The sequence below is a fragment of the Rousettus aegyptiacus genome, unplaced genomic scaffold (assembly GCF_014176215.1).
Source record: "Rousettus aegyptiacus isolate mRouAeg1 unplaced genomic scaffold, mRouAeg1.p scaffold_m13_p_2, whole genome shotgun sequence".
Taxonomy (NCBI): domain Eukaryota; kingdom Metazoa; phylum Chordata; class Mammalia; order Chiroptera; family Pteropodidae; genus Rousettus; species Rousettus aegyptiacus.
Window position 1 is genome coordinate 110451223 of NW_023416295.1, and position 27402 is coordinate 110478624.

Here is a 27402-nt window from a genome sequence, read left to right on the forward strand (position 1 = left end):
TCTTAGACTATACAAAGTGTTTCATCTCTTTTATCTGTAAGCATCTGAAGTAATGGGGGATTGAAGTTGAAGAAGAGTTTTTACTTTGTACCGACACTGGTCTAAGAACCATAAATATATTAACTAGTTTAATTCCCCAACTTCCCTATAATATCAACATTATTATTACTCACATTTGGCAGACAAGGATGCTGAAGTACAGAAAGATCAAAGAACTTACCTAATGTTACTTAACTAAAAAGTGGCAGCGCTGGGAAGAATGAAGATTTTTAGTCAGGATAGACTAGATTTTGCTAACAAAAATTAATGATTTAACAAATCAGTTCAAATTTCAGGAACTCGATCAAATAGTGACATTAACTTATTTCAAATGCATAAATATTAAATGTAAATAATTTCAAAACAGCAAAATTATATTGAAATGTAAGCCTGTGTAAGCTTGGTTTTAAGAAATTTCTATTATTTATAGCCACAATTTTCAAGTACCATGTGTACTTATCCATGTGAAAATAACTCTTAATTATGTAAAAGTTAAATGATTTTTTGTGTCCTCCGACACAGAGTCACTAGAGTATGGCATAGGATTACCATATCAAAGCAAATCTAGCAGAAAAAAAAAAAAAAGACCATGTTCAGGATTGAAAAAGACAGGTTCAAATCCTAGCTTTACAACGGCCATGCTACCCTGAAAAAGCCCGATCCCATCTGATCTTGGAAACTAAGTAGGGTGGGGCCTGGTTAGTACTTGGATGGGAGACCACCTAGGAAGACCAGGTGCTGTAGGCGTAAAAAATAAATAAGAGATTGTAAGCTGACAAGATCCTTGCAATCTGTGAGGTCAACCAAGCAAGGGTTGCCTCACCTAAAAAATAAAAAATAAAAAATCCCAGCTTATCATTGACTGGAGGTATGGCCTTGTGTTAGTTTCTGAATTCTGGGTTTTAATTTTCTTATCTATAAAATGAGGCTAATGACACTGCATCAACGGTATGATTTTCAGGAATAAATTAAATATGCACTAAGTGGTGAGGAAATTGCCTGGCCTTTGGGGTGCAATTGTCCTGGGTTCAAATTCTAGCTCTGACATCTAATGTGCATGTGACATAGGACAGTTACTAATGCCCTCATCTTTGAAATGATAATAATAATACCAACCTGAATCTCATAAGGTTATGAGAAGCTTAGAGATAAAATACAGAAAGCTCGTAGTTGAACAGCTGACATACGCCAAGAGCTTAATATGTGGTCAATCTGAATATTTAATATTTTCAATTTTTACAGCTGTAGGAGACAGAGTCCATGATATTTCTAAATCTCTTTTTGAGGTATTATTAATTACTCCTGACTTCAATCAGTTTAAACCTCAAATGAAATAATCACGCATTATTCATCTCTTCTTTTAAATCCCTTCACTGACTCACCAGTGCCTTCTGTGTAACATTTTAATTTCAGGCCCTAACTTTTCCTGTACCTGCACAGCAGGCTTACTAAGCAGCTCTTAGTCCTTCCTACATAAGTTGCCTGAGTACAAGGAGGATTCAGTTCATTAAGGCATATAGGATTCTAGATGCTACGTAGAAAATTAAGAAAACCTGTTCCTGCAATCTGGCTTCTCAAACTGACTTCATTATATAATATAAAATTGATCGTTAAGTTCCCCCATCATTTTTCTCTTGCTCAGACACTCAAATGCCCTACTTCCATTTCTCTCCCCCCTCACACCTTTCTACAGCTTACTTAATTGGAATAGCTCTGGAGCTTAATTTGAAAAATGAGTATCTAGTTTATACAATTTGCCCAGGTGAATAATATAACCCTGCATTGATTATTTATTGATGTGGGCATTAAACTCATGCACTCCCAACTATAGTGGGATAAACAACACTTCCCCTTTTAAATACTACTTTGATATTCTTGTTGAAGGATTTAATCGATATAAGGATGCAAAAACAACACAGCAGACTCCTGGTTCTTAACTGTTATAGCCCAACAAGAAGTTGGGCTGAATATTTTGTAAAAGCATTACATATTTAACTAGAGTGTGATATGTTTATGTCTTACTTGTGTTGGTCATTATAGTCAGCTTTACAGTGGTAGTTCATTAATTTATGCAATGAATATTTGGAACTGCAAATTAACTAGTTACTGGGTTTACAGAAGAGCCTCTGTGCTCTCAGGGAAGACTGTAAGATGAGGAATTTTCGTGGGAAGTAGAAGAATTTTTCAACTAGATGTAACATTATGGCCAAAGGTCCTAAGGCTGAGATGAGGCTGAAATGGCAAATAGTGGTTTCTTCCCCTAGGTCCTTGCGCTCCATATTTAAGAACTTGGGGCTTTATATTAAGTGAAATGACCCTCAAAGTCCTACAGTAGAAAGAGACTTAAAAGGACCAGAAATCTAATAATTTATAACAAAATATGGCTCTTAAAGCAGGGTAAGCTCAATATGCAAAAAGTAACAACACATGAAAACTCACCTAATGCCAACCTAGTTTATCAGGACATAGTCTTCTGAGTGAGTGATATTGATCTCCAGCCCTGAGGGTTGCCTGAAGAAACAAAGAAGCATGAAGGATATTTCTGATAGAAGGAATAACTCGCAACGGTCTGGCAACAAGAGAGTTGGTCTGCAGTTATTCAGCGGGCAGTAGTGTGGGGTAAAGAGCAGAAGTCTGCTAAGAGGCAAGAGATGAAGTGGGATAAGTGAGAATGTTTGAACCAAGATGCTTTAACCATCATAGGTACTATTAAGTTATTCTAGTAACAATGAGAACTGCCTTCACAGATCTTTTCCTTTTATGGTCAACAAAGACAAATAAAAATCACTGTAATATACTGAATTTACTTCTTCAACATAAATTTCTTATTAAGCACCTACTTTGCACTAGGCAGAGTATTTGGTACTAGGAGAGACAAGCAAGAAAACAGGCAATATAGCCATTCCTTTCATTTATTTATTTTGTTTTTATTAAGGGTCTACTGAGCGATCTGTGCTAAGAATACAATGATGGGGAATATGCAAATATGGCCTGTGCTTGTATCAGGCTCTAGTGAATTGTGTGTTGCTATAGAGAGAGGTCTTTAGTGCTTTGGCAACACAAAGGAGGGGCGCCTAAAGGGATTCCTGTCTGTGTGTACTATCTTTGTAAGGGGGCAACTAAGAGAGAAAATGTATTAAGACAGACTTTCCAATAATGAATAGGAGGAAGATGAAGAAGCTTTGCAAAGACAAGAAAAGACCACGGGGTGTTCAGGAACTACTGTAAAGGATGTCAACTATGCAACTGACTCTAGGACAGAATGTGTGAACAGCAGCGTAAAGGTCCCACATTCAAAAAGGTTTCCTCTCTCCTTCGCAGAAAAAAAGAGAGAGAGAGAGAGAATGAGAGAGAAAGATTTATTTCTTTGTTAAATATAAAAACAGTCACATTAATTGACATTAGGTTAAACTTGACAAGATCTAGGGACTGAAATGGGATACATTACTATTTTAATCTTAAATGACTTTATTTCTACATCTCTAATAGAGTATAAATCAAAGTCTTATGATAGTTCTGCAGCTGGTAAGGGAAGCATGATGCAGATAACTATTTTTATTTAAATCAATGTGTTGTATTCATAGAGAATAGGGCAGAATGCTGCAGCTGCAAGAAGAAATTTAAAATTAGAACAGCTTCAATAGTGCTGTTCACAATTTCATCCAAATTCCTGAGCCTTGCCCTACAGTAAGCATTTTTTATTTTTTGCGTGTGTGATGCATATGCACACACATTTAATTTTTCATGGGAGATTGAGACTAAACTTCTCTAGAGTCTGAAAATAAAATTATTGTCTTTTGGATAATTCTTTCTCTCTCTCTCTCTCTCTCTCTCTCTCTCTCTCTCTCTCTCTCTACCATCGATTCACAGTTAAGTCAAAACTGCTATCTCATAGCGGCTGCTTCTACAAATAAGCAGCACCATTCAATTTCCAGTACCTGAACAGGTACCATTTGTTCCACATACAACAGAATTGTAAAAACTTTCCTGCAGTGTTATCTGACCAAAAATAATTGCTGCATTTCAAAGAGTTCCTTATATAACCCAGATGTCCTAGATTTATCCAGGTTTCAAGGGTCATCTTTCCTTTTCAAGCACAAATAAGGATAGTCCAAATCACCCTGCTTGTCCAAGGGGTCTGGTTTTTCAGTGGGTTTCCTCCTTCATACATTTTTGGGAATCTTCACAGATGTCCTAGGTCGTATAAATAATATTATACAATCCTGTTTACTTGGATATTGTCCACTTCGATGATAATATCAGTGCTTTATATCTGTAGAGCCTTTTACAAACCCATTGCTCATTCATCATTGCATTTATCTTCACATTTTCTTGTACACAATGCCACTCAGATGCCAGTGACACAAATTTAATTGTCGCTTGGATCCACATTTTAGGGTTCCCAATCCTGTACTCAGCCACATATTACATTGTCTCAAGCTTCGTGAGGTTGTTATAATCAAATGAGCTAATACATGTGAGAAAGCACTGAAAATCAGGATGAAGTGTGTTCTAAAGAGATGTTTTGTTTTGTTGTTGTGTTCGACATCATAAAAGGTGTGCCAGGCCGGGCTCTCCCTTCCATTCTTTCTTTGGATAATGATCAGATTAATCTCTCTGAATGTTGCATCTATTACCTTGTCAACCATATCAGGATGTTTTAATCTAAAATTCTTTTACTTATAGTCCAGGGAATTGTATCATGATCATGTTTAAAGTTTTTAGCTCAAGGGAGAACTGCAGTTTGACAATCCTGGCTTTGGTAAATGTTTCTGAAAACAGCCCAGCCCCCTTGGCCAGGCTCTCAGTATCTCTGGGGAGAATAGACCTGCCATTGGTAAAGGTAGCAAAACAGCAAGGCCACTGATTGATTTAAGAAGTGACAAATGTGTCAGGATTCCCAGGTGGGAAGCTGTGGAAATCTGGCTTGTCCAAATATCCTTGGCAACTGTTACAAAGTTTTTTTCAATTGTAGTAAGTCGGAGTCTCACTGACTAATTCAAAAGGAACTCATGCATAGCCCAATTTTCTGCCAGCCTTGCATAGAAACACCCAGTAATAAACCGATGAAAGTAAGTTTGCTTTACAATCCCACAAAGGCCTCAATTAGAATTCTTTCTTCCTGCACAGTCAGGTGTATGAACTGAATAGCACAGAGTGTAAAAGGGTGACTCTACGGGGAACATTAGCAGCCCCTAAATGGCTTGGGTCTAAAAATTGCATTAAAAGAAGACTGTCTCCAACAATTGTGTACTCCATCCTTCATTGTATTCACCTTATGCCAGACAGGTTTTTCTTTAATGCTCTTCCTTCTTCCAATGCAATTTACCTGCAGTTCTTCCACATATTCACACATATCATCCTTCTAATTTTTGTTAAAAAGTTTAGCCTCACTTCCTGCCTTTCTTTAGTAATGACCTAAATTACGAAAACTGTTCAGAGTTTTTTTAGCTCAGTTCCGTTTTACCTAAATGAGGCAAAACAAAAAAATCCATTATGAAACAACCCATTATTTATGTGCACCTGACTTCTTTATAAATATATGTAAAATATTTAAATGAATAATGAATTTATTTAAGAATACTTTATAGATGAAAGCTATAAAAATTAGATATAAGTTAAGAAAAGGAAGAGAAAAAACTAAGAAGAAAAATATTATCCATAGATGAAAATATATAGTTCATAAGTCATAACTAAAATGTTTACATTGATGTTCATAGTATATAATTTTATAACTGTGATTTTCCCAGCAGTTGCATATATTTTTTAAGACAGTATTTTACTCAATCATTATCTAATCTTATTAGTTGTAAAGGAGAGAGGAATAAATTTTTCAATCTGCTCCTAGGAAGGAATAAATATATCAAAAGAGAGCTAAATTAGAATATACCTACTTCCCATAGCATATAAAAATCTAGAGTTCTATATTTAAAACTATAATTTTCAGGTTTATTATCTTTAGATTTATGATCTTCAAGAAAACTTTTTTTCACTTTTTACTAGATATTCAAATATAATCATCATGAAAACCACTATTATCATCAACAACCGATTTTCTGTCTTTATCTTACGTGAAAGAAAAATCCACTTGCTTGAAACATTAGTGTTCCAAAACTCTGTTACTAAAAGACACGGAGTTATACTTTTTTAGAATTTGAAAAAAAAATCAATAATTAAGAGTTAGGTCAAACATAAATTAAAGTTGTATAGCTCAGAAGCTAATCAATGATTCCTTGCTGTTGTGTATATTTGTCATGTTTGATTTGCCCTAAATCATATGAATGCCTTTGGAGGATTTGGGGAAATCCTTTCTCCTAAAGTCAATCCCAAGACTGTTAGCGCCAGCCAGGACATAGGCTGGTGACTAAGATTCTGCCGATTAGACGCACCTATGTGAGGTAGCTAGCAAGAACATGAGGAATCTTTATGAAACAGGCAGGAAAAACAAGGAGTGGGTATGTGCAGAATCCATCTTGCAGTGAATGATGGAGTAAAGGAGAAAGACCCTTTGAGAATAGCCTTGGTGGAAGTTTGTGGTCTGGCCCTTATTAGCATCCTTGGTACAAATCGTGTTGACTCAAAACTATGCTATTTGTGCAGCTTGGGGATAACAGTTATTTCTTTTCTACAACAGTTCACACAACATCATTAGGGATTTTTCCTGCTAGTCTTTGGCTCTCTGGAAGACACTTCAAACTACCTAATGAACTTTAATAAATTTCTACCTTATTTTCACCTGAGAATATTGATTGGTACAATAAGCAACCATTTTATTATTGTATTTGAATACAGCGTTCCACTTCTCATTTTCTGACCTCCTAGTTCATTATTTAGTATAACCTTATCATTATTCATGGGTCAAAAACAGTTCACCATCTTTCACAGTATTCGAGTCCCCACTTAACCTGCTTTTCTTTCTTTTTTAAAGCATTCATCAACTTTAAGCAAAGTATATACTTTATTAATTTATTATGGATAATACTTACTGCTGTCTAACCAAATCTTACTGTAAAATGTAAGCTCCATAGGGTCAGAGATTGTAGTCTGTTTGGAACATTGATATATCTTAAGTATCCCTAAAATGTCTGGTACATAATTAGGGCCCATTAAATATTTTTGAGTAAATGAATTAACAAAGAATATGTATATTCATCTTGTGCTTTTAGAGGATGTATGGAGAGATGAGTTCTGTTTGGTTTTTTAATAGAAGTATGCTAGAGCTAGTTTCTTGACTTTTCTCCCAGAGTCCTTGGCCTTTAGGTGAGCCTAGGAACGTAAATCAACCAAATCTTAAATATGAATGGAGATTCTTCTCTCTCCAATTAATATGCCTCAATCAGAAGAAAATCCATATCATTAGTTTGCTTTACTAAAACACTTTGCTATTATACGATGTTTTCCTGAATGTGCTCATACCTACCTACCAGTGGTCTATATAAAATGTCTTATCATCATTAAAATAGCACTTGTGTCAAGCAAGAGTTCAAAATAAAGATGCTAATGAGACAAGTCCATTGCTATATTAAAATAAATGAAATGAAAATATTTGAAGTGAGTCAGCATTAAAATAAATAGGAAGCATTTACTCGACAAAATTGATTAAAACTAGAAGCTAATAAATATTTTAAAATTATGTTCAGAAAAAAACAAATGCATTTTGAAAAAGTTTGTGAATTTCTCTTCATGCACATGAAATAATGAAGATGAAATAATTTTCTTTAACATAATTTACAATTGGATCAGGTTTTTTTTCTCTTTCAATACAAAATGAAAGTATATTCCAAGGAGTTAGACATCTACAAAGTTTTCAGCCAAGTACAGAATATTGACAATTAATATGATTTATTTTAGTGAAGACTTTATAAGTTCGAGAATGGGAAAGGAAATGGAAAACAGATAGACTATAAATATACTTATTGAATATCACTATGGGTCAGAAATTGTGCTAAGTACTTTATACATATATCCTTTTACATATGTTATTTTACATCATCTTCATCATAGCTCTAAGAGATAGGTATTATTATTGCCAATTGAGAAAATGCATCTTTGAGAATCGTCTAAGTTCAGGCAGCTAGGAAATGGGACATTTATAAAAATCTTACTTTAAAGCTGCTGGTGTGTTCGCATTGAACTGCACTGACACGTTAAAGACAAGGCTAATGGAAAATTGTCATCGGGGCTTTTCTTGCCTCTAATTGATGATGAAAGAAATAATCTCTGACTTAGACTTGAAAAGTCTTAAAGGACTTGGAGAAAACTATTGGCATGTTTTAGACATGTCAGCTGTCACGTCACAAGAGAATAGTGATAAAAATGGAAAGTTGATTATTCAAATCCTAAGAGAATAAAATGGAGCAAAATTTTCAATTTACTTTAAAAAAACACATTTTTGTCCCTGGCAATCTAATTTGCATTGCTGGACTTGATTCTTTTATAAACGTAAATAGAAAATCAGATAACATGATGGAGAAATAAAAAGAGTGAAAGAATGAAAGAAAATACATCTTTGTTTACTTTGTAAACATATTAAACTAGCTCCTAAAATTTTATTTCTTGGTAAACAACACTCTCTCTGGTTTTATGGAACATTGCTTCTAAACAAAATCTTCATTTAAGTAACGGGTTCTTCTTTATAAAATTTCCTATGTAAGCCAAACTAATTTTCTCCCCAGAGAGAGCTCCTGTCCAAGCATGACCTAAGATCTATAATATACTGCCTCAGTCCCAAAGGACTAACCAAAAACTGCATCCATTTGTGATACTTAAAATTGATTTTCTTGAGAAAAAATTTATAAATTTGTATTGATGAATATAATTAATATTAATGAAACCATATATTACATAGTACACTTCCGCTGGAACTTAGGTCATTGAAGATGTTACATAAAAAGTATTCTTACATCATAGGACATTTCCATAAAAACTATAAATGGCAAGTAATATCATCAAAAGGAGAAATATACTCCATTATACAAATTTATGGGGTTTAAGAATATTTTGTGCATCAATTCAATACACTTTTGTCTAAAAAACAAACAAAATGGTATTCAAAGAGTATTCAAGTGTGGCAAGAAATTTTCTGAAATTGACTGAATGAGAGATCGAAATATATAACTTATATTTCAAAATTCAAAGCATGACCCAGAAATTAAACCAATTACCAAAGTTTAATGAACTCCTCTGAATGAACTTTTGATTAATCAAAGAAATTAGAAGCTATGAATTATATCTCAAATTATTATATTTACTTCATCGTTAAAAAAAACTATAAAATATATAACAATTGTTTGGGAATTTTTCTGAAAACATAAAAAATAAAATAAAATGAACTTCTTAGGAGATAAAACATTCCTTTCTCTGAAAGTTAATTTTGTAATATTTAAATGATTTTAAGTCCTAACCATCTTCGTGAACTATTAAGAGGTCTTTTGCCACTACCAACTTTTTTCTAGTAAAACTGGTTTTTATACATAACAGGAGAGTTTCAAAAATCTATTTGAATTAAATAAATAAATAAAGTATTTGAGTATTTGGGAACTATTCACATATGAGTGTATTGATATTGCTGAGAGCACTGACTGAGCCTAGAGAGGTAGAAGTACTTTCTCAAGGTCTCAGAGCTCATAAGGAGCCAAAGTGAATTTCAAATTTCATCAGGGAGGTCCCAGCATTGTGTGCTTATCTACTATATTACATGCAAAGTTATTTGTATATTATTTATATTAATACTTTGTTATGTATCTCACAAATATTTTCTCAGTATATCTTTGAACATCATTTATATTTTTATTCAATCATACATATTTAATGATACATATCAATGTAATAATAAATGTTTATTTTAATTTAATCATATTTCAGTATAAAGTAGACATATATAATTATATTGATATATATAATTAAAATATTATATTTTTTTTCAGGATTTCTGTACTAAAAGTTATAGAGATTTCTTCCAATAATTTCATCTAATTTTTTTTAGCTTTGTTGTTTATATTTAGGTCTTTGATCATGTTCTTTTGAATAGTGTGACATATATTGATTTTTCTATGCATACTTTGTAATCAACCAGTTTGGGGACTGTTTCACTATTTCTAACTGCTTTTCAGTTGATTCTTTTTGGTTTCCTGTGAAGGCAATCATTTGACCTACAGTGATAATGGGTGGCCTCAATTCTGTAACATTTTTTTTACATTATATTGAATTTTCAGAACAATCCAGAATAGTTTTAGTGGTAGTAGATATCTTTGTCTTGCCGAATGCATTAAAAATATTTTCGGTGTTTCAACATTAAGTATGAAGCCATTTGATATCTTTAATTAATTTTGACAGTGTGGTTCAATTAGTTGAGCTAAAATAAAACATATATTTTTATTCCTTTGAAATATAACTCCTAACTCACTTCATTTACTTTGGATAAGATAACTGTACTAAATAAAGGCAACTCAGCCACCTGAGTGTGGGGCCATGGTTGTGGAAGAAATATGGTCCAATCGCTGGCACCTGAATTTCCTGTTTCCGTTCAAAGCACATATCATCTCTTCTGCTCAACATTATCATGAAACACCACCTATTGTTGCTATGCTCTTTCAATATGGCCTATAGTCACAATGTCCTCCTTGTCTTTACCCTAGGCTATTTTTAGTCTACTTTTAAACACCACACTCTGGTGTAATTGGTAATATGTCACTCTCCCATCCGCATGGATGGCCCTATTTTTCAGGCCCCATGTGGACTTGTATTATTCTACAAGATTTGTTGTTTCATGAGTTATGTGCTGAGAAGCCAGGCAGAGTCAGTTTTATTCTATGGATTTCCTATGCCTCTCTGGGATTTCTCTCACTGTGATCTGGAGTTTCAACAAGGAGAAGAGGCAGCATGTTGGACATTTTTAAAAAATCACTACGTTGAAATTTCATTTTATGTTCTCTTTGTTTTTATTTTTTATAAAAATTAACTTATTTTTAATTTGTTTTTATTATAGTGAAATTGGTTAATGAAATTCATAAGTTTCAGATATACAATTCAACAGTAAGATATATATACACACACACACACACACACACACACACATACATATTAAATTATGTGTTCACCACCCATAATTAGATTTCTTTCTGTCGCCACATATTTGATCCCTTTTAACCCCATCTACTTCACTCATGCCCCTTCCCCTACATCCTCTGGTAATCAACCACTAGTCTATAGTCCATGTCCATGAGTCTCTGTTTGTCCTGTTCATTTGTTGCTTTTAGGTTTATATCCCACATATAAGTGATGTCATGTGATTTTCAACTTTTTCTGTCTGGCTTATTTCACTTAGCATGATTATTCCAGGATCCATCCATGTTGTCTCAAATGGCAGCATTTCATCTCTTCTTATGGCTGAGTAATATTCCATTTTATATATATACCACAGCTTCTTTATCTAATCATTAATCATAGGACACTTCAGTTGCTTCCATGTCCTGGCCACTGTGAACAATGCTGCTATGAACATCGGTGTGCAAATGTCTTTTCAGATATGGGTTTTCAAGTCTTTGAGGTAAATACCCAGTAGAGGGATTGCTGGATCATATGGTAGATCGATTCTTAGTTTTTTTGAGGCATCTCCATACTGTTTTCCATAGTGGCTGTATCAATTTGTAGTCCCACCAGGAGTGTATGAGGGTTCCTTTTTCTCTGCATCTTCTCCAACATTTGTTATTACTTGTCCTGTTGATAAAAGCTTTCTAACAGGTGTGAGATGGCATCATTGTGGTTTCGGTTTGCATTTTCCTAATACCTAGCAACATCGAGCATCTTTTCATATGTTTGCTGGCCATTTGTACATCCTCTAGGGAGAAATGTCTGTTCAGGTCCTCTGCCCATTTTTTAACTGGAGTGTTTGGTTTTTGTTGTTATTGAGTTATTAGAGTTCTTTCTATATTGTGGATATTAGGCCCTTATTGGAGGTGTTGCTTGCAAATTTATTTTCCTTTCTTTCTTGACAATGACCAAACTCAACTTTTCTCTCCTTCACTCCCTTCTTCCCTCCCTCCTTTCCTTTTTTCTTTTCTTTTCTTCTTTCTTTCTTTCTTTCTTTCTTTCTTTCTTTCTTTCTTTCTTTCTTGCTTGCTTGCTTGCTTTTTCTTTCTTTCTTTCTCTCTTTATTTTTTTACTTTCTTTACTGTTATGAGAGTTTGCTTCAGAACCCAAAGAATTAATCTCTGAAAACAAAATTCCAGAAAAAACAGAATTCCAGAAGTTATCTTTTAAGTCAAAGGAAATTTCTACCTATCCCTCAAGCTTTGTAGACTATCTTACTTGTGTTGGCTCTGACCAAAGGGATATGTAGGAAATCACGGTTTAAGGTAAAATGGGAGTGATTTCTTAATTCAAGAGAAGACAGGAAGAGTAACAGGTAACCCTATTGCCAGGATTCATGCCACACCCTTCCACTGATCCTGTGGACACAATATTTCTTTGTCCTCACTTTTATGCAGACCTGCTAATAATGGCAATTTGTTCCTATTCTTTCATTCACCCTTTTCTTGCTATTATCAGATCTTTCCAAGTAAGATCTCTTCTTACCTCTGTGAAGGCAGTATCTTTCATGTTCAGATTAAGCCTTCTAATCTGTGGGGTTTTTTCTAAGGGCCACCTAAAATTCTTATACTTCATTTTCTGAAAAGCCTAAATTGTGCAGAAAAAAAGGTTTTGCACTAGAAGCTGTTAAAAAAAAAAAAACAGTCATGTTGCAATTATTATCTCCTTCTCTGTTCCCTTTATTCTATTTTTTTGTGGTTTCTACTCCATGATCTACTCTTAAAAAATATATTTTTGCTTTATCCAAAGATATTGTCCTTATAGGTAAAAAGAATATGCTAAGGATGCATAAACCATATTTTTCTAATCAATCTGTACAAAGTTTTGAAAAAAAAAGAAAAAGAAAAATCCAAGGTTTTTTAGAGCATCATGTATTTATTAGTAGGCCCTTTTTGGTAGGGTCTGGTGCCTTCAGACCAATAGAGGGATTCACATTAAAAGATGTGATTAAATATAAATATGTATTCATTAGCTGTGAAATTGAGTATCTATGCGAGTTTCCTGAATTTCAGTAGGTTCTTTAAAGCTCATTTTTAAGAAAGGTTAGTATATCATGCTATTTTATTTAAAGTACTAAAATTGTTCAAATATCCTTTGTAAAATTATTTATTGTTATACATGTTTGTATTCATGCCAGAATATTTGAAATGGAAGGAGAGAGGGCAGAGAGGTGAGGGAAGAAAGAGAGGGAGTCAGGTATATTTGTAATTATTTTTACAAAAAAGATGTCTGTAAGGTCCATTTTAAAATGGACACTAAATATTATTTAACAATGTAAGGTAAATGATAATCAAGTTTCTCTTTAATTCGTTGAGTTTTTTTATTCCTAGATGTTCTTATGTACTTTACAAACAAAGCTATCCTTTTCCTTATGTCCCCATTATAATCCTGCTGGAGTCCACTTTTTCCATTAAACCTGATTAATATAAATCAGATTAATTGAATTAAATCAAGAGTAACTATGAGACTAAGAAACACAATATAAGAACACACTCTATACTGACTGGAATATTCTGTCTACATTCACTCTAATTCACTTTGTGCAAGACTTTTTCTTATCATATTCCACAATGTCACTTTCTCTAATTCCTGATACACATATGCCGATTATTGTAAATACCTTACTTAATTGCCCCTAACAAATTTGCTCCTTAATTTTATTTCTTAGAATTCTTACTTCCTTACATAGTGCAATCTCTGATCCAGACTGTCAGCAGTAATTTGGAATAGGAAATAACCACATATCTCTGGAAAACAGGCAGATATCTCTACTTTTTTCCCCTAAAAACCATTTATATTGATTTGTACAGTGTACAGAATGTGTTCTTTTTTCCTATTTGTTCATTTGTGTATCTGCCTATTTGCAAGATTGAGTTCAAGTGGTCTTCTTCACATGTGGCAATATTTTATTTCTCACAACAATCTTGGGGGTTTGGTATCACTATATCTATTATATAGATTAGAAAATTCATAATTATAGAAAAGTTACACAGCTGCTATGTGGTCGAGTCAGGATTTGAACCCATTAACATCTCATACCAAAATCCATCGAGTTAGTGGGCGCTCAATAAGTATTTGTTAAATGAATGTATAAATGAATAAATACCATTTCTACTATAGAACACTAGAGAGAGAAAGAGAATTAATAAAATGCATGAGTGATGAAGAGGATGAATTAATGAGAAATTTCATGCTTGGATGAGACTGAATGAATTTAAAAAAAAAAAACAGAATAGAAAAAAAATCAGATACTCCTAAAATTACTTACTGGGTTAAATATTGCGCCAACATACCAATCTCTCTTCATAGGCTCCAGTCCTCCTTCACTGATTTCGCTCTGCACCTACAAGTTGATAAGGCTGTCGCTCTTTAAACAATTATCAGTATATATATTATTAGATCATAGTTATGATATTACAATTATTTGGCATTTCTATTTATATATGCTATATGCTAAACTACCAGGTTACCAAAATTTTAAAAATATATTCCATATCTAATAGTACCTTTTCTGAATTATAATACCCTCAAGAAACACATTACTGCTGCTTAGAGAATAATTGGACAAAACAGATCTTTCTCTGCAATCACTATGGACTAAATATCTAGGCTTTGTATCTGTGAGTTTCTGAAGGTTACACTGCTAGGTAGAGCTATTGTAGAAATGTCATCAGGAATATTTTATATACTCGTCAATATTTAGCATTTCTCAATTTATTTAATGGTCCAAATTTACTATTTGTCCTTTATTATAGAAACCATGGTATATTTTATCTAAGGAATTTTAAGAGGTATCAAATTCTTCCATTTCACAAGAGTTTAGTTATAGTATGGACAGTATAAATTAATTTCAAAAACTAGCTCTCAAAACACATGGCACTATTTAATCACTTTGTGTATTTCTAATTAGTTCAATAAACATGTGTTAACTAGCTGCTAATTTTTAAACACATATATGATGAACCTCAAGTACAAAAGTAAATAACAAATCCTGTTCTATACCTATAGGTATAGAAGTAAACAGATATGTCACAATAAAAATGAAGATGATGATAATTAACATATAATGCATATTTCACTCATATAAATATATCACTAAGCTTAATATATAATTAAATGTATAACAATTAATACCAACTACTTTTTATTGAGAAAATGCTTGTGTCAAACATTATGGTTATCATCTTTATAAATTACCTAATCTAATCTTGACAATTTTGAAAGTTAGGAAATTTTATCCACATACTACCAATCATAAAAATGAGACTTAGAACAGTTTAAATTCCTTATCAACATTGAGTCATACAATATAAGACTTAAATGTTTGGTCTCTATAGTCAGAGCATCTGGGTTAAAATCCCTACTCCATAACCAGTTTATGCCTTGGGTTTTTACATCTGTAAAGCAGAGATATGGGAATGGGCCTCATAGGGTTAACTATTAGAAATAAGTAAGCCATCGCTTGTAATTGTGCTTCAAGCAGGACCTTGCATATAGTAAAGACTGAACAAATGTTCACTGATAATACTTCTCTAACAAAAGGAAGTAATTGAGGTAGATGAATGAGACTAGAATGATAATTACTGCATAGAGCTATGAAGACCTTAACTTTTTCTTTTCCTTGATAAGCTATCAGATAGGTGTTGCTGATACATAGACAGGGACAAAGTGGATGAGGAAAGCATTTATTTTTCAGTAAATTCACTAATCAGGGTACCATGTATTAAGATTAGTATGTGATTATTTTGTGATTTTCTGTTTGTACCATTCACTATTCAGATAAGACAGAATGAGCAGTAAGAATGAGGATACATGAGAGTCATAAAGAAAAAAGGGCTAATTCTATTTTGCTATATATATATTAACCAGAATCATTGCTTTCACTATTTATTACCAGGAAAATTGCCTGCAGTTTATAGTCTCTGTTGAAAACAAACAGTTGTCATGATATCTATGATTCTTGACATATCTTATGGCTTCTTATAAACAAATAAAAACTCTAATCAGTTGTATTTTTTTCAATTAAAATGATTGACAACTGACTATTTCCTGGTTCATAATTGAAAGATAAAAAATAACACACACTTTACTGAATTAACTCAAACCAAGATGGTATTGAAAAGATCACTTTAATTTTAATCTTCTAGACCACTGACTCTATGGTGGTAGTATTTTGTTTAAGTAGTTTCAGAGAGTGAAAGGGTTTTAGAGTCAGACAGATCCGGGTTCAAATCTAGCCTCTGGCATTTACCTATTGTGTGCTCTTAGGCAACTGATTAAACTCGTGGATTTTCAATATTCTCATTTGTAATATGAAGATAATCTTTTCTTACTATGGTTGCATAGAAAATTAAATGGATGTGTACAGGTCAGTGACTATCAGGTAACTTTTGCTTAAAACATATTAGTTTCCTTCTACCTTCCAATAATTAGCATGAAATTTGTTTTTGTTCTATTATTCAGAAACATTTTTAGGACATAAGAGAAATTACAGTATCATAGGAAAAGTAAAAGAAATACTGTGAAAGTAAATCAACCAATTTCTTGTATTCATTCAAGTTCAATTGATGACCATATGTATGTGTGTTTGTTTAGAGAGAAAAACATAGACAAAGACAGGAGAGAGAGATTAAAAAAAAAAAAAGGAGAAGGAGGAGAAAAAATTCTTTCAATGTGTTTTAAATGATTAGAAAAAAAGGAACTCACTTTTTAGGGAAAAAAATACAGTCATCATGAAATAGATCTATCATTGATATAAGTTTTAAAGAAATATAAAGTTATCATAATCATCTTTTATTTTACTCCATGCCTGACTAAAATAGGAGTGTTTAAATAATTCAGATACTCCGTCATGCCTATACTATCTGGTTTTCCAAGCCTTCCATAATCATGGCTTCATTTTGCTGATGATTCCTCATATCTACTAAACAAAAATATGTAATTTTTACTTAAATATCACCCTCATCATAATTCTACAAATGTGCTGGATTCTTCCTGGATTCAGTTTCTTCAGACATTTAATTTCTCTGAGCTGAAATGTCTTCTGATTCTTCTTCTGTTTACCAAAATTCAATTTGCTTGAAAAATCTAGCTCATTGTGTTCTAAGGTCATATTGGATTACTTCAACACCAGTTTCTCAAATGTTGATTAATGATAAATTTTTCACTAATATAGACAAATAAGAAAAAATCTTTTATGATTATCCTTGAATATATAAGCCTGAGTAGTAGAGTTCCAGTTTTTATTATTCTTCATTATATTTGAATTTCCAAAGTACTTTTATATCTCAGGTTTTGGGGAAAAAATCTAATTTCAAAATCTGTTTGCTGTCTCCATAAACTATTAGAGTATCTTGAAAATTCCATTACTGCAGCACTTATACTACCTTTCCCATTTCTCATACCAAATAATAAGATAAAAACAATTTATTGGAACACGGGTTCTGATTTGGATTTTGTAAAATCTGGTCACCTGTTTATATCACACAATACAACAGTTAAAAATAGATAAAACTTGCATAATTCTCATAGATTATCTTACTCATTTGCCAATTTCTTTGGATCTTTTTTGTGTAAGAAATCATACCTAGATTTCATTTGCTGTAGAACAGATATCTGATAGTTGCTTGCTAATTAGTTGGGATAAACCCTCATCAGATTGAATAGAAAATCAAAATGAGATTTCTATTAGAGGAAACCTTTATAAAGACAATGATCTGATAGAGAGTTAATAATACGAATCATTCTGAAAACACCTAATGAAAGTAACAAAACAGAACAGACAAAGTATCCATTCTTGTTTCAAATATTTTCTAAAGATTTATGAGTTACTGGTCATCTCTATAAATATTGAAAACAGTAATTATTTGTGCATATTTATGAGAACTTGCTCCCCTCTGCACTAAAAAGAAGTGACCACACTTCAGTTTCTCCAAGCCTCACATGAAATTCATAATATACTATGCTTGAGGCAAGAAATAATCCTCCTGCTTTCAGGAATACATCAGAATACATCTTTCTTTCCTATTTCAAAAAACATAACCTAGTAAATTGATATAAAGGTGAAATAGCAAGCTCTTTGCTTGTGAGGGAAAAGACCAAGTATACAATCTTCTTGCCTTGCCATGGGCCACATATTTATGTGTTGAATAGGAAGGAATCTTCTCCTGCTTCTTATATAAAATGTAAACCTTTGTATGTGTGCCCTATTTAATTTCTTCTTGGGTTAAGCTGCCTCCACACAGTCAATCTGACCATTTCACTCATCTGTTTCCCATTATTTATATATATTTATATATATATATATAAGCTGATCAATTTGTGCATAATGTCTAAGTCTTGTGTAACAGTCATTTTTTATATAATTATATGATGTTGCTTATAGTTTCATCTACATCAACTGAATATTTGTCTTAATAATAATTCTCCAAATTTCTAAGAAATCTTTGTCTTTATTACAAAAAAAAAAATTATGTTGGTTTTGACCTGAGACTAGGATGTAAAAGAAAGATATTTCTGTAGGAAATATTTTAGGAAAACAGCTTGAAAAAGTTAATAGCAGGGATTATTCTGCTTTTTCTCTTTAAGATCTATAGATGTGATTGTCATTTATTTATATTTATTAAGAAAATGATTACTTGAATGCAGAACAGCTGAAGTCTTGCTTATTAAGGTCATGTTTCATATAAATATTAAAATTTATATTGTTCCCTTGTGGAGTTTAATAAGAACTTTATGATTAATACTACAAGGATAGAAGTTAAGTTGTAAACAATATTAATCAATTAAATTGAACCAATTTATTATGAAAATTTTAATGACCTCCTTACTTCCTGTTGGAGAAACAAAAACTTTATGAAGTTTTATACTAAGAAAAACAAGCCATTCCATGTCTTATCTGGAATATACAGATGATTCATATGAAACAATTTTCCCCAGCAGATCCAAGTGAAGCACATAGTTTTTAAACTTGGAAGTAAATCTTGCAATACACAGTTCATAGAATTCAATGTTTACTTTTCACCCTAATTTTACCCTATTAATTTTTTTATTATGTCACCAGTGGATTGAAAATAAAGCTTCCTCTTTAATAATAATATGGAAAATGTGAATAGTAAGATTATCCCAAGATTTACCGAGGCAGCAAACACTGATGAAATGTAAGATTTTACTTCAAAATCTGGAGATAAATAGTAAGGAAGCAAGAGGTTGTCCCAAGGCTTACTGGAAGATAAGCTGCTTCAGGAAGCAAAAAAGAAAACCTCTAATTCTTTTCTCATATAATTATTAGAATAAACAGAGAACATAATAAATAAGTTCACCTCTCTTAAAATCAACATTTATTTACTTAATATCTGCAATGTGTGCAAAGCAAAACAATTAGTTGAAAGATGGATAAACTTTCTGTATTCAGGGACCTTTTATTCTGACCCTAAAATTAAGGAAGTTGAGTCTTGAGTGGCTTTTTCTCCAAAGAGATAATAATTAGAGCTAGGTGTCCAAAAGTGTGAGAAGAGAAAAATAGAAGCCAATGGACAATTTTATGGACATTTTTTTGGACATTTTTTCTTTCTTTCTTCTGTCTTTTATAGCTTATGGGGCTATAGGACTTCATTCCCAAAGGTTTTCATTCCCTTCACTCCCCTAATAAACACCCAAGGTTAATAGTGGACTAAAGACATTGCCAATACATTCCTATAGTATGAATTGAAAATCATTAATACAGACATTTTTTTCAGTTATCTGGATAAAATATTTACACTATCAAAATGGATTTGAGGAACTGCAATGAAAGAATGATGTTAGAGTACAAAAATGTGTTTTAAAATCCCTCGTATTGAAATTAATTTTCTTGAAAAGCTTTAACCATATCAAAATAAGCTTATAAAGAAATCCCCAACAAATCACACACAAGTATAATGAAAAGAACAAAGAAGTTAAAATGCATCCTTAAAAGAAGAAAAACTACATTTTATGAACAATGTATTATTATTTCCTATAGATTATAGGAGACAGCATTTCATTTTATCATCACACAATAAAACGAAATATTTCTTTGAGTTCTTCTAAGATGCAAGGGACATCTCTTAAAGACATTATTAAAAACAAGTTGAGGCAAAAACTTATTCTAATACATACTTTATTTGACTGGCCCAAGAGGTTGTGGACTATTTTTTTGAATATTTTAGAGATGGGAATTTGAAGACAGCCTGTTGGATGTCAAGAAAAATCTTGATTTGTTCATATAGGTTGATAGCTAGAGTTGCTACATTCAAAATATTAAATAAATTTAGTAATACACAAAATCCCTAACCATTTGCTTTGCTTTGCAATTGCATTTGGTCAAAGGTAGCCAAGATTCATGAAATCTTTTTTTTTTTTAATGAGTTTGATTCTTAGAACACAGATTTGTATGTGTTCATAAGAAAATTGAATGAAATAATATGTGTGATATTGGAATCAAAATGGACCAACACATTTTATTCTTTTCCTGTATGCATATATCCTTTTGTATACATTAAATATTACATATAAGAATAAATAAATTACATTCTATTTTTATTACGTTCATGTAGGGATATCTTGTGGCTACTTCATGCTCTCAGAAAGGGACTCCAAGACAAGTAATAGAGTAAAATAAAAGGAAATTAAATTTTGTGTGTTTTAAACTATACAAACCTCAAGCCTTCCTGTCCATGGACCCTGTTACCAGACCCACTCATTTATGGAGATCACCAGCCAGAAGTCTGGCTGGGCTGACTGGTAAAGAACTTTCACTGCCAAAGCCAGTTTGTAAAGACTCGAAAAGATGACTGCTTCTCCAACTGTGCAAACACGAATATACAGCTTCGAGGATCATGGAAATTCTGGGAAGCATGACAGTATCGAAGGAACAAAATAAAGCTCTAAGAAATGACACTAAAGAAATGGAAATCGAACTGCTCAAAGAATTCAAAATAATAAAATTAAAGAATTTCAGGAAACATAGAAAACACAAATAAACACTAAATAAAATCAGGAAATCAATCAACAGAGCTTCTAAGATTGGATTAATTAGTAGAAAAAATTAGGGAATTCAAAATCAAGTTACTTGAAATTATCCAATCAGAAAGACAAAAAAAAAAAAAGAATAAAAATGAATAAAAATGAATGAAGAAAGCCTATGAGAATTACGGTATATCATCAAGATGACCACTGTAAACATAACAGGAGTTCCAGAAAGAAAAGGAAAAGACAAAGAAGCGGAAAATTTGTTAAAAGTAATAATGGCTAAAAACTTCCTGAATCTGGGGACAGAAATGGACATCCAGATTCATGAGGCCCAAAAACAACCAAAAATGTTGAATCTAAAGACGTCTACACCAAGACACAATAAAATTAAATTGTCAAAGTCAAAGTAAAAGAGAGAATTTTGAAAGCAGCAAAAGAAAGGTGATTCATCACAAACAGGAGACCCCCCATATGATTATAAGTTGATTTGTTTAGTAGAAACCTTGCAGGCCAGGAAAAAATAGGATAATACATTTAAGTTCCTGAAAGAAAAAAAAAAAGCCAATGAAATTACTAGATCCAGCAAAACTGATCTTTAAAAATGGAGAGAGAGATTTTCTCAGACAGACAAAAAACAAAGGAGTTCTTTACCTCTAAACCTGCTTCACGAGAAATGCTAAAGGTAGTTCTTCGAGTTGGAATGAGAGGATACTACACAGCAACACAAAGTATAAAAAGATAAGTTTCACTAGTAAAGATAAATCTATAAAGAAATAGAGAAAATGTAGTACTGTAATGGTATTGCATAAACCACTTTTAACCCGAGTATAAAAATTAAAAGGCAAAGGTATTAAGAATAACTATAACCACAAAAACTGTTTATGAAGATTCGATATAAAAAGTATAGTCCTTTTTTCCCTCCTTTCCCCCAGCATTTCTTCTATTAACTATTTAATCATTTATTTTTATGGGGAATATTCTCTTGCTTTGTGTTTTTTTAATCATTTTGCCAGGTTGTTTTTCTGGCCTCTGGTAATTTTTGCCAGTACTTATTTCATATTGGAAGGTGAGAAAAATCTTATGATTGCATAAGATATACTTCTTTATACCAGACTTCTAATTTTGTTTTCACTTTTCTTTAGTATATTCAAACAGATAAGCTCTTTATTTTTCCCAACTCCAATACTATTTTATTTTAGCTCAATTTTTTTTATTTTAATAAATACTTTTGTATTCTCAAAAAAAAGAGTATATTCTGCAGTCAAGATAAAGTGGGGGAATACTAAAAATGTAGAGTTTTTGTATGCAATTGAAGTTATCAGCTTAGAATAGACTGTTATAACTATAAGAAGTTTTATGTAAGTCTCATAGTAAGCACAAAAAAAGCCTATAATAGATTTAAAATTTTTTAAATATTTAAAGTATGCCATGAGAAAAATCATCAAATAACAAAGGAAGAAGGCAAGAGAGGAAAAGAACTACAAAACAGAAAACAACAAAATGGCAATAGTAAGTTCTTATCTATCAATAATTACTCTAAATGTAAATGTATTAAACTAACCTATCAAAAGATGTAGGGGGCAGGTTTAAAAGGGTAAAAGGGGTCAAATACACAGTGAGAGAAGGAGATTTGACTTTGGGTGGCAAGCACACAATGCAATATACAAATGATGTATTATAGAATTGTACACTTAAAACCTATATAATTTTATTAACCAATGTCATCCTAATAAATTTAACTTACAAAAAATTTAGAGAGGATGGTTCCATAGTGTAGTGGTTAGCACATCTGCTTTGCATGCAGAAGCTCCTGGGTTCACACAAGGTGGAGCTTCAGACGGTACCCCAGGTGTGCCAGGCCCCAGGTACATGCCTCAAGTGTGTGGGAGGGGGCACAAGTATGTGGTAAGGGATGTCCCATCTTCAGTGATCTAGTTCTTAAGGGGAAACGGCAACATCCATGGGTCAGGGGTGGAAGTAAGGGGGGAGGAATTAAAGAGGGAGAAAAAAAATAAAAATAAAAATAAATTTAGAATGTTGAATGGATTTTAAAAAATCAAGATTAAAGCAAATACTGTTTAAAAGACTCACTTTAGATTTAAGGACACTTATAAACTGAAAGTGAAGGGATGGAAAAAATATTCCATGCAAATAACAAGCAAGAGAATAGGGATGGCTATACTTGTATCAGACAAAATAGATTTTTAAGTCAATAACTGTAAATATATAATGATAAAAGGGTCAATTCAATAGGAAGAGATAACAATCATATATATATATACACACATATATATATATGCATACGTGTCTGTGTGTGTGCATCCAACCTCTAAGCACTTAAATATATAAAACAGACACTGACAAATCTAAAGTGAAAATAGATTGCAATACAATAATAGTAAGAGATTCCAATACCCCGCATTCAGTAATGGGTAGATCATACAGACAGAAAATCAACAAGGAAACAGCAAACTTCAACAACAATATAAACCATTTGGGCTTAACAGAACAGTCCACATACAGAACAGTCCACTGAACATTCTTTTCAAGTGCACACAGAACATTCTTCAGAGTAGGTCAGATGCTAGGTCCCAGAACAAACCTTAACAAAGTTAAGATTGAAATTATTTAAAGGTTTTTTTGACCACAGTAGAATAAAACTAGAAATCAATAGCAAAAGGAAAATATGAAAAATCACATATATCTAGAAATTAAACAATACATTCTTGAACAAACATTGGGTCAAAGAAAAAATCCAAATGGAAATTAGAAAATATTGCAAAACAAATAAAAATGAAAATACAGCATACTAAATCTTGTGGGGTAAAGCACAAGAAAAAAATTTATAATAATAAATGACTATATTACAGAAAGAAGAAAGATCTCAAATAAACATCTTTACACCTCAAAGAATGTTAAAAAGTTCAAAATAAACCCAAAGGTAGCCAAAGAGGGAAATAATGCACATTAGAGCAGAAATAAATCAAATAGAGAATAGAAAAACAACAACAACAAAAAATTAAAAAGAGAGATTTAAATAAATAATATAAGAAATAGAAAAGGAGACATTACAAATGATGTCACAGAAATTTTTTAAAAAGATTATTAGGGACTATTATGAACAATTAAATGCCAAGCAACCTATAAGAAATGGGTAAATTTCTAGAAATATAAAACCTACCAAAACTAAATCAAAAAGATATAGAAAGCTCGAACAGACAAATATAGAATAAGAAGAATTAATAAGTAATAAATTAACTCCCAAAAAAGAAAACTGCAATATCAGGTGGTATCACAAGTAAATTCTACCAAGCATTTGAAATAATTAATACCAATTCTTCTTAAACTCTGCCAAAAAATATTGAAGAGGGGGCAAAACTCATTTTATTAGGCCAGTATCACCCTGATACCAAAATCAGATGAAGTCAACACAAGTAAAGAAAACTAGAGGCCAATATCTTTGATGAACATGAATCTAAAATCTTTAACAAAATATTAGCAAACTGAATTCAACAGCACTTAAAAGGACAATACACCATGATCAAGTGGGATTTGTTCCTGAAAGCAAAGATGGTTCAACATATGGAAATCAGTCAATATGATAAACTACATTAACAGAATGAAGAATAAAAATCACTTGCCATCTCAACAGATGCAGAAAATGCATTTGACAAAATCCAACAACTTCTCATGATTAAAAATTCTCAAATTAGGTATAGAAGGAATTTACTCAACACAATGAAGTCTGTTTATAAAACGCTTATAGTTCTCAATGGTCAGAAACAGAGCTTTTCCTATGAAGTCTGCAATGAAGCAAGATCCTACTTTTACCACTTTTATTCAACTTAGTACTAGAAGTTACAGCTAGAGCAATTAGGCAGAAATAAAAATAAAAGGCATCTAAATCAGAAAGTAAGAGGTTAACTTATCACTGTTAACATTTGACATTATCTTATGTAAAGAAAACCCTAAATACTCCACCAAAAAAATTGTTATTCAGAAAAAAATTTAAGATACTAAATCAACATACAAAAATCCATTGTGTTTCTATACACTAACAATGAACTACTAAAAAAGGAATTTAAGAAAACAATTCCATGTACAATAACATCAAAAAATAAAGTACTTAGGAATAGATTTAACTAAGGTGAAACACTTGTATGCAGAAAACTATTTTAAAAAATGAAAGAATATAATGCAAACACAAATGAATGGAAAGACATTTTGTGTTTATGAATTGGAAGAATTAATGTTGTTAAAATATCCATACTACACAAAGTGACCTACATATTCAATGAGATTGCTATCAAGATCTCGGTGGCATTTTTAATAAAAACCAAGAAACAAAAAAACAATCTGAAAATTCATATGGAACCACAAAAGATTCCAAATAGCCAAAAAACTTTTGAGCAAGAACAAAGGTGGAAGCATCATACCTCCTGATTTCAAGATATATTACAAAGCTATAGTAATCAAAACAGTATAGTACTGTCATTTTAAAACAATGTGAAGACCAATGGAGTGGAACAGAGAACCCAGTAATAAACTCACAAAATACAATCATCTGACCTTTGAAAAGGATACCTAGGAATTGAGAGACTCGAGAAGGAGGAGCATGTTCCATATAAGATCATTTGGGTTTAGGGCTAAAACTCGCTGAGAAGGGGGCAGAAAGATGGCACCAGATGCCACAGCAGACTGGGCCTTAAGGATGACTGGGCTCCTGCTCACAGCATACAGCCCCAGGACTAGGGTACTCGACCACTTTCAGCCAGACTATGTGTGTCAGAGAACTCCCTGACCTACTCTCCTTGGCACTGCCTTTTGCCTCCTCAGTCCTGATGCTGCTAATGAGCAGCCTGTGGCTGGTGGGGGCTGGCCCCAGCTTTGCCCTGGTTCTGGAGCTGCTGCTGGACCCCTGGCAGGGTTTTCCACCTGTGGACCTCTCTACATGGCCTCCCCTAGTCTCTGGTCCCACAATAAAGACTCAGCCCCATTCCCTCAAAACAGGGACCTGTGCAACCAACCTGGGAGGGCTCTTCAAAGGTGGGCTTGGCCTAAGCCAAGCCAAGCTTCGCCCCAGGGTCCCCACTGTGGGTAGCCATGGATGAGTAGATGTTATAGGACGAATCCAGGCCTCACTTCTTAAAGGGCCAGCACAGGATCTCGAAAGTCCACTATGGTTGCCTAAGTCCTCCATTTCCTCTCTGTGGCTGCAGCAGCTAGAGTGTATGGGCTTCCCCATGGAGCAGGTAATGGTGGCACTGGCATCCACAGGGCATGTAGAAGGTGCTGTGTCACCACTGGTCAGTGGAGAGGTGGGCACTGAGGCACAGGTGACTCAGGGGAGGGGTGGACCTATGCATCGTGGGGGCCCTGGATCCCCCTAGCATAGGCAGTCACTCAGATGACAAGAAGCCTAGCTTGTGGGTGGGTAGGCTGAGTCCCAGCCCTGTGTGCTGAGCACAGGGGATGCAGGAAAGTCCCCTCCAGCACTCTGGCTTGCTACTGTTTAGAATAAAAATCAGTTTACCTTTCAATCAGAAAACAAAAAACAAAAAAGAAAAAAGAAAAAAAGAAGAGAAAGGGTACCTAGGTTACATAATGGGAAAAGGATAGTCTCTTTAATGAATGGTGTTAGGAAAACTGAATATCCACATCCAAAAAAATGAAATTGTATTATTTTACACTGTACACAAAAATCAACTTAAAACGAATTAAAGACTTAAATGTAAAACCTGAAACCATAAAACTCTTAAAAAAAAACTTCTGGACATTGGTCTGGGCAATGATTTTTTTGATATAACGTGAAAAACACAGGCAACAAAAGTAAAATAGACAGGTGATTCCACATCAGAGTAAAAATCTTTAGTACAACAAAGGAAACAATCTACAAAATTAAAAGGCAACCTGTGGAAGGGGAGAAAATATTTGCAAATCATATATATATATATATATATATATATATATATATATGATAGTTAATACCAAAATATATAAGGAACTCATGCAACTTAATAGCAAATAATAATAATAATAATAATAACCCAATTATAAAGTGGCCAGAGGAGCTGGGTAGACATCTCTCCAAAGGTGTATATATATATATATATGGCCACCAATTATATGAAAAGGTGCTCAACATCACTAATAACCAGAGCAATGCAAATCAAAACTACAATGAGATATCACCTCATACTTGTTAGGATGGCTAATATATAAATATATTTTTTAAGATAAATAGTGTTGAGAATGTGGAGGAAAAGGAACCTTACTACATTC

General features: G+C 32.8%; 2 pseudogenes; both read left to right on the forward strand.

Annotated features, from left to right (window-relative positions):
- The first annotated feature begins 667 nt into the window (after positions 1 to 667).
- Positions 668 to 786, forward strand: LOC118614357 (annotated as a pseudogene).
- A 22132-nt stretch (positions 787 to 22918) lies between these two features.
- On the forward strand, positions 22919 to 26510 carry LOC118613591 (annotated as a pseudogene).
- Positions 26511 to 27402: the final 892 nt, after the last annotated feature.